Source organism: Oryza glaberrima, chromosome 11 (genome assembly GCF_000147395.1).
Source record: "Oryza glaberrima chromosome 11, OglaRS2, whole genome shotgun sequence".
Classification (NCBI taxonomy): Eukaryota; Viridiplantae; Streptophyta; class Magnoliopsida; order Poales; family Poaceae; genus Oryza; species Oryza glaberrima.
In genome coordinates, this window is record NC_068336.1 from 24,899,642 (window position 1) to 24,911,229 (window position 11,588).

At 45.2% G+C, this 11,588-nt stretch overlaps 1 long non-coding RNA gene and 1 pseudogene across 1 annotated transcript; both read left to right on the top strand.

Moving 5' to 3' along the window:
* The first annotated feature begins 717 nt into the window (after positions 1-717).
* Positions 718-5,177, top strand: LOC127754095 (putative disease resistance protein RGA1; annotated as a pseudogene).
* A 3,847-nt stretch (positions 5,178-9,024) lies between these two features.
* Positions 9,025-9,844, top strand: LOC127754123 (uncharacterized). Its single transcript, XR_008012770.1, has 3 exons — positions 9,025-9,119; positions 9,201-9,290; positions 9,379-9,844. It is a non-coding gene; the product is annotated as an uncharacterized LOC127754123 (long non-coding RNA).
* Positions 9,845-11,588: the final 1,744 nt, after the last annotated feature.

The following is an 11,588-nucleotide window of genomic DNA, read 5'->3' on the forward strand; positions in this document are numbered from 1 at the left end:
CCACTGTTGTGTGTGTGGCATTCTTGTACTGCATTTCTACCAGCTGTGGGTAAGCTCAAGACATATAGCTGAATTTACTTCCTTTGTTTCCTTAAGATAATCTGTAAATGCTCGTTTTGATTGCAGGCACGGTGTTTGATCAGGATCAGTCGCGTCTATTTCTGTCTGCACTGTGATCGATTGAGACGAGGTCTGCTAGGAAGGAAAATCTGCTTCATCTGAATAAACACATATATACTGATATCTCCTTGTAGCAGACACTCTCCCGTCGGTGGATGTCAACACATCACCTGTATTTTTGGTATTATCCCATTGATCCTTCTAGTTAACCTTCTGAATCATTCAAGTTCTACATCGGTATAATTAGCATACTATACACTTCACCTGTTATTTTCATCTCTCCCCTTTCTGCAGTTGTAGCAGCACAATCAGTGGTTCTCTCTTGATGACTGGCTTATAATGTTCTGAAATCCTTTCTACACTTGGCGTATCCACTCAGTTTCTTTTGATCTTCACTAATCTGAGTCTGTCGAGTATCTAAAGCAGATGGGACAGAGCAAACTTCTGTTACGTGACTTATGTCTTTTCATGCTGAATTATCACTCCATAAGGTAAGATTTGCATGCAATATACTTGAGTAAAACCCCTCAACTTGTTTCCGGTTACTTCTTTCTCCTCGTTTACCTTTAACCCAAGAAGCTTACCCGAAATGTAACCCCATTATTCCAGGTCTTTAGCTTCAGTATGCTAACTGGCTCAAAACTCATGGCAAAACAACTTATTAAAAACCTTACCGAAATGTAACCCCATTATTCCAGATACTCTGAAACTGATTGAACTTTTGTCCATTTTCAGATCGTGTAATTCTCATAAGTAATTTACTTAGAAATTTTGGTGCATCACCATCAACGAGTTTCTCTATGGCAACCATATTGGGTTCTTTGATTGGATCATGCGTAAACAAGTTGCAAGGCATCATTACAGAGGAGGCAATCCTAATTTTAGGTGTAGAAGAAGAACTCAGAAAACTGCAGAAAAGAATGAAACAAATACAGTGCTTTATCAGTGATGCTGAGCGAAGGGGCATGGAAGACTCAGCAGTACACAATTGGGTTTCTTGGCTAAAAGATGCTATGTATGACGCTGATGACATTATCGATTTGGCTAGTTTTGAAGGAAGCAAGCTATTAAATGGCCATTCTTCTTCACCAAGAAAAACAACTGCATGCGGTGGGCTTTCACCTCTCTCATGCTTTTCCAATATTCGGGTTCGCCATGAGATTGGTGATAAAATTAGAAGCCTGAACCGAAAATTAGAGGAAATAGCAAAGGATAAAATATTTGCAACACTTGAGAATACACAGTCATCTCATACAGTTTCAACATCAGAATTGAGAAAAAGTTCTCAAATTGTTGAACCCAACCTTGTGGGGAAAGAGATATTACACGCTTCTAGAAAATTGGTGAGCCAGGTGCTTACACACAAGGAAAAGAAGGCTTACAAGCTTGCTATTATTGGAACAGGGGGAATCGGAAAGACAACACTTGCTCAGAAAGTATTCAATGATCAGAAATTAAAACGAAGCTTCGACAAACATGCATGGATCTGTGTTTCTCAGGACTACTCCCCAGCCTCTGTTTTGGGACAACTACTTAGAACCATCGACGTTCAATACAAACAAGAAGAATCAGTTGGCGAGCTATAAAGCAAGATTGAATCGGCCATTAAAGACAAGAGTTATTTTCTTGTGTTGGATGATGTATGGCAGTCTGATGTATGGACCAATCTACTACGAATTCCACTATATGCTGCAACCTCAGGAATAATTTTGATAACTACTCGGCAAGATATTGTCGCTAGAGAAATTGGGGTTGAGGAACCCCATTGTGTCGACTTAATGTCACCAGCTGTTGGTTGGGAGCTACTCTGGAAGAGCATTAACATTGAGGACGAGAAAGAAGTGCAAAATCTGCGAGACACAGGGATTGAGATTGTTCAGAAATGTGGTGGGCTACCTCTTGCAATCAAGGTTATTGCTAGAGTTTTAGCAAGCAAAGATAAAACGGAGAACGAATGGAGAAGGATTTTAGCTAATAACATTTGGTCCATGGCTAAACTTCCTAAGGAAATAAGAGGTGCTCTGTATCTGAGCTATGATGATTTACCACAGCATTTAAAGCAATGCTTTCTTTATTGTATTGTATATCCTGAAGACTGGACCATTCACCGTGATTACCTTATCAGGATGTGGGTTGCCGAAGGCTTTGTAGAAGTGCACAAAGATCGATTACTAGAAGATACAGCAGAAGAATACTACTATGAGCTAATAAATAGAAATCTCCTCCAACCAGTTGACACATCTTTTGATCAGAGTATATGCAAAATGCATGATCTCTTAAGGCAACTTGCTTGTTATATATCAAGAGAAGAATGTTATATTGGAGATCCAACATCATTGGTGGATAATAACATGTGTAAACTGCGACGCATTTTAGTTGTCACCGAGAAAGATATGGTTGTCATACCTAGCATGGGTAAGGAGGAGATTAAGTTGAGAACTTTTAGAACCCAACAAAACCCACTGGGAATTGAGAAGACATTTTTCATGAGATTTGTGTATCTTCGTGTTTTGGATCTGACTGACTTACTTGTGGAAAAAATACCAGATTGTCTTGGAAATTTAATTCATCTACGTTTACTTGATCTTGATGGAACCCTCATATCCAGTGTTCCAGAGTCTATTGGTGCTCTAAAAAATCTCCAGATGTTACACTTACAGAGGTGTAAATCTTTGCACAGTTTGCCTAGTGCAATCACTCGGTTATGCAATTTAAGGCGGCTTGGTATTGATTTTACATCAATAAATAAGGTTCCAAGAGGGATAGGAAGACTACAATTCCTCAATGATTTAGAAGGATTTCCTATTGGTGGTGGAAGTGACAATACTAAAATGCAAGACGGATGGAACTTGCAGGAGTTATCTCATCTTTCACAGTTACGCCGGCTTGACTTGAACAAATTGGAAAGAGCAACTCCTAGGAGCAGTACAGATGCATTGTTGCTAACTGACAAAAAGCATTTGAAAAAACTAAATCTATGCTGCACTGCACCGACTGATGAAGCATATTCAGAGGAAGGCATTGGCAATGTTGAGATGATCTTTGAGCAGTTAACTCCTCCACGCAATTTAGAAGATCTTATGATTGAATCATTCTTTGGGCGAAAGTTCCCCACCTGGCTTAGTACTTCCCAATTATCTTCACTGACATATTTGAAACTCATAGATTGCAAATCCTGCTTGCAGCTTCCACCAATCGGACAGCTACCAAACTTGAAATACCTGAAAATTGTTGGAGCAAGTGCAATCACCAAGATTGGACCCGAATTCGTTGGCTGCTGGGAGGGCAATCTCAGATCCACAGAGGCAGTTGCTTTCCCTAAGCTCGAAGTGTTGATCATCAACAATATGCCCAACTGGGAGGAGTGGTCCTTTGTTGAAGAAGAAGAAGAAGAAGAAGAGGTGCAGGAGGAGGAAGCATCTGCAGCAGCCAAGGAAGGGGGAGAGGATGGAATTGCTGCTTCGAAGCAAAAGGGGGAGGAAGCCCCGTCTCCAACTCCAAGGTCGTCGTGGCTGCTGCCTTGTCTGGAGGAGTTGCAACTTTTGGGCTGCCCCAAGCTGAGGGCTCTCCCACCACAGCTTGGACAGCAGGCCACCAACTTGAAGAGACTCTTTATAAGAGACGCAAGATGCTTGAAGACGGTGGAGGACCTCCCGTTCCTCTCTGGTTACCTTCGAGTTGATGGATGTGAAGGACTGGAGAGGGTCTCCAACCTTCCCCAAGTGAGAGAGCTGTTTGTAAATGAATGCCCGAATTTGAGGCATGTCGAGGAGTTGGGTGGTTTGGAGGAGCTATGGCTGGATGAAGGTATGCTGGAGATCTCTTCACTGTGGGTCCCAAGGCTTCTGGAGCAACACCGCCAGCTCCATGGAGATGAGCATGAGCTGGAGGCCATCGAGTGGCTCTGAGACTCAATTAATTTAGATGGCACAAGGTATGTACACTAATTGCTTGGGATTTTTCAACTGGAATAAACTAATCATTGGGTTGTACGTTCATCCTGCCCCTCTGTTCTTCAGTTGTATGCAGCTAATCTAGCGTTTGATAGTTTCCTTAGTTGTTCATGTTGTGTGCATTGACTGATTGTTTAATGACCTATATGATTTTGTTTTTTTTCACTAGTGCTGCATGTAACCATTTCAGTGTGGTCAAGATTTTCATAAAATGATGGATATCCATCCAAGGACTTGAGGTAGTTAGGGAGAATCATTTTTTCACCTTTGGTACACAAACTGCATAAGTAAAGGAGATATATGGGCCAAGAAATAAATATCATTTAGTTCAGATGCAGAACAGTTTACTTGCATTCAGCCCTCAATGACCCAAGTGTGTTTTGTATCGAGATTATGCATGTACAAAGGAGACATTGAAGGGAGCACATATTATCTTGTAAAAACAAGTAGAGACGTCAATTTTTCATGAAATATTTCAACTGTGCAATATATTAGGCATATACAACGGTCATTTTAGACTTGCAAGCGATACAACGCCCAATTCTACAGATTTTCGGCCTGCAGCCTGTTGGCAGCAGGACATTGAACACAAAAGGGGCAGCGCCCAACATCTGCTCCTAGGCCACTAAGGTTTGTTTGGAAAATAAAAAGCTGCCTAAATGCCTTTGTATTTGTTCCAATTGATTAATATTTTAGTTATATCCCTAAGAAATAAAATAAACGGGGTATATTGCCCTACCTACATGCTTATGTGTAGTTCATATGTGGCTTTTTCTTAGACTTTTTTTTTCTTGTGTCTAGTAGGTTTAACTCCAGAAAACTTGTTTTTTTTTTGCAAAAACTGATCAACCTTGTATTTTATTTTCCTTAACTAAGTTATTGAAGTACCAAATTGCTTATATATAGCGATGCTTAATTTGTGTGTGCTTGTTTATTTTGTAGGTTGCTAATCTCGAAGATTTGGGCAGTGCAGGCACTTTCTTATTTGTTTGTTATCTTTACCTAGTTACTGATCTATGGAAGATTTAAGAAATCCAAAAAAAAAAAGAAAGAAAAATAAAAATAAAAAAAAGGTAAAACTAAGCAAAAAAAAAGAAAAAAAAAGCGGGCATTTGCTTTACCTCATGAAATGTATTTCATGTTTTTTTTTTATGATTTGTGTGTTTCTTCTTCTTCTTCTTCTTCTTCTTCTCGTAGGTGTGTAGGTAACTCCGCCTATGTCACTTGAGGTGTGATTTTAATGACATAGCCGGTCCCAAGCCCGGAAAAGGAGGAGGGGATAATCTTGTATATATACTTGTCTAGTGAAACGATGCTGTGCTGCTAGGTGGATCATTGAAAATTTTCTTGAAATTTGCTGCATTCTTGTCTATTCAATTATTAGAGGCACATCCACTCTGCTGCTCGCCTGCTCTATTGGACAAATTTGATTCTAAACTATTTTAGGTCAACCTCATTACAATCCAGTTTTCAAGTAAAAGCAATTGAACACATGCACCAATTCATTCTCCTCCCAGTCCCCTGTTTGGGAGCACGCACAAGCTGCAGGATGGGCGACTGTCTGGCTGACAAAGCCGAATTTGGTCGACAAGAAGATATCGGGCAGCGAGCAGGTGGCTGACGAGCAAGTGGTGACGGTAGCGGATGGTGATATGGTTTTGTCGGCGCAGCCTGAAAAGGAGATGACCGCGGCAATGCTTCTTAAGTCTTCGGGACACACTGGTTCGCACTATCCAGTGACCGGCAGCAATGAAGCAGTGGCTGTCGGGCTTGCGCCGCACATGACACCAATACGCCGCAGTGATCGTTCCAACTCCGAGACAGCCCTCGGCATCGCTTCGGCCGATGATGACTCTCTGTTGAAAGCGATGAAGAGGAAAGCAGCCATCAATCTGGATGATCAATTTGCCCCTTATGGGGCAAGGCTGGCCTTGTTGGCTTCCCCTCAAGGTACACCTAATGAGCCTTTTACAAGTTCTTGTTCCGCTTCTCAACTTAGTTTTTGTTCGTCTTTAAACCGTATTGGGGTCTCTTTGGGAAATAATTCTGCTGAGGTTGATTTTTCTATTAAAGCCCTTAAGCACATCAATGTTGACAAATTGAAAGTAATCCCTAAAGCAAACTCTTCATTTTCCCTAAACCAATGCCGCCATGGATGAGCTTGGAGTTAAGGGGTGCAGGGATGGCAAAGGCTGTGAGAGGGAAGGGAAGAGCAAATTGAGTGGCGGGAGATCATGTTCAGATATTTACCGACGACGGTTGGGTTTAACCGGGGGTGAAGACGAGCGGCGGTGAGCTGGCGTCCTCCCGGGCTCGACGCGCGGCGGCGGCGAGGGGTAAAATAGCTGGTTCGGCGGCGTTCGGTTCGAGTTGAGAGAGGGAAAGTTACTTACACCTTTTGTGTTTAAATGAGCGGCGAATTTGGAGGGTTTCATCCTCGGTAGAGCCGAAGTCAGCTTCGGCGTCGACATCGGGTGGGCGCGCATGGCGGCAGACGGCGGCGAGCTGTGGCGGTGGCCGTCCCGGATTTGTCTTGACAAGATTGGTGCGACGACGGTTGGTTGAGGCGCACCGGACAGATGGATGGCGCGCCAAGGCGGCCGGGCACGCGCGGGCGGTCGTGGAGCCGACACGCGGCGGCTGCTGCGGCGCGACGCGCAGGGCACCAAGGCAGCGTGGCAAGGGGTGGAAAGGCAAAGAAAGGCCACGGTTTTGGATGGGTGTGGTCCCCCAAGGATCAATTCTAGACTTTGCAAATATTTTGGTGGATGCTGGGCTGCTAGGGCCGGACTAGGCATTTCATCGAGCAGCTCATGTGCAATGAACAGTGAAATTCAGAAATTTGACAAATTTGCCTAAGGAGAAAAGAATTTCTCTTGGGGTTTTTGAAGGGTTTTTGCTAGGGTTTTTTACTATAACTAAGTCTCACAAATATAAGGGTAATTTAAAGAAGGTTTCTAGATTTAAAATTTTGAAAGAAATTTGCTAAACTCACTAGAGTTTAGGGTAGGGGAGTAATTAGAATATTTTTGGGTACGATGGTATAGGGTAGGTTTAAAGGAATTTTAAAGGGGTAATACTTGAACCAAAAATGAAGATTAAAAAGGATTTTGATTTTGCTAAATTAAGATTAATTCAAGTCAAAAGCCAGCATGATGCAGTCAAATTTTAGATTAAAATTTGAGGATATTACATTGGAGCAGGCAGCGCGGTTCATGGACCCCGCCGAGGTGACCGCGCCCGCTGCCGAGGGGCAGCACGGGGGTGCCATTTAGAAGCTCTGGGGCAACGCCGACGAGGTCGTGCTCCTCGCCGGCGCCGCCACCTTCCGCGCGCGCTCGTCCATGTCCCACGCCTCCCGGACATGGGCGCGCTCTTTGACTCCATCAGGGGCTGCCTCTCCCCGCACATTGACCAAGCCAAGGTGTACTACAAGCTGAAGTGGCTCAAGGGCAAGTACCTGCACGCGGCGCCCGGTGCGTTCGCAGGACCGCACGAACGCTGCGTGCACGACCTCTGCACGAGCGTGTGGGGCGCCGACCTCGAGCCCCTTGTTGGCGACGATGAAGGGGCCGCCACCGCCGCCGCCGACCAACCACGCATTGTCCCGGACGCCGCCGCCATGCTGCATGAGCTGCATGCCGCCTCTCAGCTCCATCGCCGCCCCTCTGCGCCGCCCGCTGCCGCTCGCCATTCTCAAGGGAGAGAGAGAGGGAGGGATAGAGAGAAGAAGGAGAGAGAGGATAGAGAGAAGGGGTAGTGAGGATGATAGGTGGGGTCCACGTGGGCCCCACCATTTTTTTATTATTGTGTGTGTGAAACCGACATGTGGGTCTCATAGGTTTTATTGTTTTTTGGATCGAATTGCCATGTAAGCGCCACGTCAATGCCACGTCAGATGAAGATCGAGTCAAATTAGCCATGTAGGTGCCACCTCAGCCAAAACCGGGGTCAAATACTACCGAGGGACCTTATTTAAACAGTTCGTAAGTTGGGGGACCTGTCGTACCCACTTTTGCAATTAAGGGATGAAAATCAGACTAGGCGACAAATAGAGGGAACCAAAGTGAACTTATTCACAGCGAATCCCCTTGATGGGCCATACAATATGGGCCAAACGTTGCATCCGGCCGTAGCAGCCCACGATCTCCCCGGGCGGCCGCTCGCCAAGCCCTCGCCGTCGCCGGCCGCCCGCCGCCGTCGCTTTCCTCGTCTGAGACGGCGAACCCCTGCCCACCACACCGCCATGTTCGCTGCGAGCCCGGCCGGACCGCCATGTGCGGGCGCGCACGATCGAGCATCCCCAACTCTGCCTGAACACACAACATGAATAATACATGCAAGTTTCAGTCACTGCTACTCACTGCTTGTCTGCATCTGAAAGTTCAGACTTTTACTTACGGATTCTATTAGTATTACTGCATCTGCACGCATGAGAAAGTATTTCTTTTATAAAAAATATTTTCTTAAAAAGTTTTTAACCTAGGTGCCCATGGATTTGATTTTTGACATGCTTAATGTGTGCTCATAGCTATCTAAGATTTGGAAACCTGTGAATTGTGCATGGACTGATTTTTTAGGGCAACCCTCCGGTGCATTCTACTTGCAGTATTCTACTACAAGTAAAATTAATCTCGGCCCTTTATTTTAAAAGGTAGATTAGTAATCTTTTAATACAGCTTAGAGGTAATTTTGGCTTGGGATTATTTCTTTTTCTCATCTTTTCGCCTTAGGTCCGTCGAAACGCATATCGCCCGCGCCCCTGCGCCCCCGACGCAGGCACCGCTTCGGTCATCGCAGGCGGCGGCGCGGCGAAAATCGCTGTCGGCTCCGGATCAGGATCGCCGGCGAACTTCCTCCTCCGGCCCCCACCTCCGTCGCCACTCCGCCCTCCTATCTACTCCACCGGCGGCTTGCCGACCCCGAAGCCCCCCTCCCCCCCCCCCCCCCCCCCAGCCCCTGACGCAGGCGTCCGCATCAGTCATCGAAGGCGGCGGCGCGGCGAAAATTGCCGTCGGCGCGGGCCGGCGGCTCTGCCAGCATCAGGTCCGACACAAAAGCTCCCGACTCGCAGGCACCGCATCGCCGCATAACTGATGACCACTTTTTCCTCTGCTTTGCATTCAGGTACTGCCCATGCTGCAAAAAGCATCAACAAGCGATGAAGAAATTAGATCTGTGGAGGCTACCGGAAGTTCTGGTCATTCATCTCAAAAGGTTCTCGTACACCCAATTCACAAGAAATAAGCTTGAGACTATCTTTTTCAATGTCTTGATAATGAGCAAGGCTGGTTGGTTTCTGCAGCATGAAGAAGGGAAGGGATGGTACAAGTTTGATGACGAGTGCGTGAGACCTAGAACTGAAGACAGTATAAAGACACCTGCTGCTTATGTGCTGTTCTACACACGAGAATGATCAAGATACAGCTGCAATACATCAAATATTTTTTCGGGATGTTTTGCCAAGTCTAGATCTTCCTACATATTCAACATATGGGGCACTTGAATCTCTCAAGTCACTAACCTATACAACAGCATGTACAGATTCAATTGCTGACAGGACAACAAAAGACCTAGCCAGATTCTTTTTGTACATGGCTTGGGGGTCCTACAATGTAATAGCCTGCTAGTGATTAGCCTTGGTTCTACAAAATTCTTTTTGTCAACGAATTGTTGCGAATAATTTTAAAACGATGTAACCTCTCCTTTTAAATTAACTCGTGTGATTGATCTGTTCCTGTCGCGAGTACGACGCCATAGCTACTCCTGTGTTGCTCCATCCATGAATGGCTCTTTGCCAATTCCTGAGAGTCAGATGACACTGACATGATGATCATTGAAGGTCTGAAATCCCCATTCTGTAGCTTTGCTTTATGGACCAGGAAAATATATCCATGGTGATTTCTGATTTTGTCCTATCTCCAGAACTCTGCTGTTTGACAAATAACAGAAGATTATTTCTGCCCTCAGTTCTGTTTGGCCTGATTGCCTTGGACAAATATTCTGACATATCTCAAGAACATCTTTTCTGCCTCGACATATCACAGGACCAGACCAGGTTGGATGGGCATCAGAGCTTTATGTGCAACAGTATGTTGATTGCAATTGTCATAAATAAGAACAATAAAAAAAATAAGTCTAACTACTCATTAAAAACATCCCATACCAGAGTTTGATTAAAATCATCTAAATGTCTAACTACTCATCTGTCATCTTATATCATTGACAAGAGTGAACTATCAGACTGCCACTGTCGCTTCCTTCTAAACCCATCAATTTGTTCCTATGTAAAACCTTTGTCCAGCAGATCCCCATTCCAGTGCTCCATACGCTTGAGCATAAATAAGCCAGAAGACAGACGGCGATGGAGGGAGTGGAGAAGGCGGCGAGGGCGGGGGAGTCGGACGGCGACGGAGGGGGGCGGAGAAAGCGACGCGGGCGAGGGGATACGGATGGCGACGGAGGCGGCGAGGGTGGGGGAGGCAGACAGCGACGGAGGGGGGCAGAGAAGGCGACACGGAGGGGGGCGGAGAAGGCGACACGGACGGGGAAGACGGACAGCGACGGAGGAGGCGGAGAAGGCAACGAGGCCGGGGGAGGCGATGGCGCTGGAGGGGAAGGAGATGCCGATGGCGCTGGAGGCGACGGAGGTGGCGAGGGAGATGGACGGTGATGGAGGCAGCGAGGGAGGGGAACTGGCTACGGAGAGGGATGATGGGGAATGGCATCGTCGATTAGGATAGAGAGAGAGTGAAGAGTTAGATAAAGACAAATTACGATAATACCCATACTCGAATTATCACCTTGGACAAATATACCCCTCCACATTTCTACTCCTATAAAATATGGTGGGAGTAGAATTAGATCTCAACCCTACGATTAAATACGATTAACGGTTCGGATTAATTTCTACTACAAGTAGAAAGCACCAGAGTGAGACTCGATTTTTTACGGGCACAGTGCTACGCTACTTGACTATGACTTCCCCGAATGCAAAATAGACCTTTTGTTTTCTGGATTGCTCATAAGCATCGTCTATGTAGATGTTTTCAACATAAAAGTACCCATGGATCTGGTTGAGCCAACAAATGAAAGAATAACATCGTTACAAACAAATACTACTAATCACTAATCAGCCGGTCAGAATCGCACAATATATATGCATGATGTTATATAACAAAGGCACTGTTGATCCAACAAAACCTGGAAATAGTAGCACCCAAGGAGGAAGGTGGTGATCTTAAATCAATGGACAATAATGAATATCTGAATCTTCTCATTCGGTTATTAGTTTCGACATTGTTGGTTGCTCTTTGATGTTCTTGCATATTTAACTCAAGACCAAATTCATGTAGATGTAGGCAAATATTCATGTTCAATCTGTTGAAGCATATAATTGCAGTTCTGAACATCTCTTGGCTAGAAAGCTGCGGCTGCCCTGCAATTCCGCTGGCAGAGGAGAGGACTACAAGTGCAGCAATATGTTGTGTGCAATTGTGCATGAGTGCACAAGTT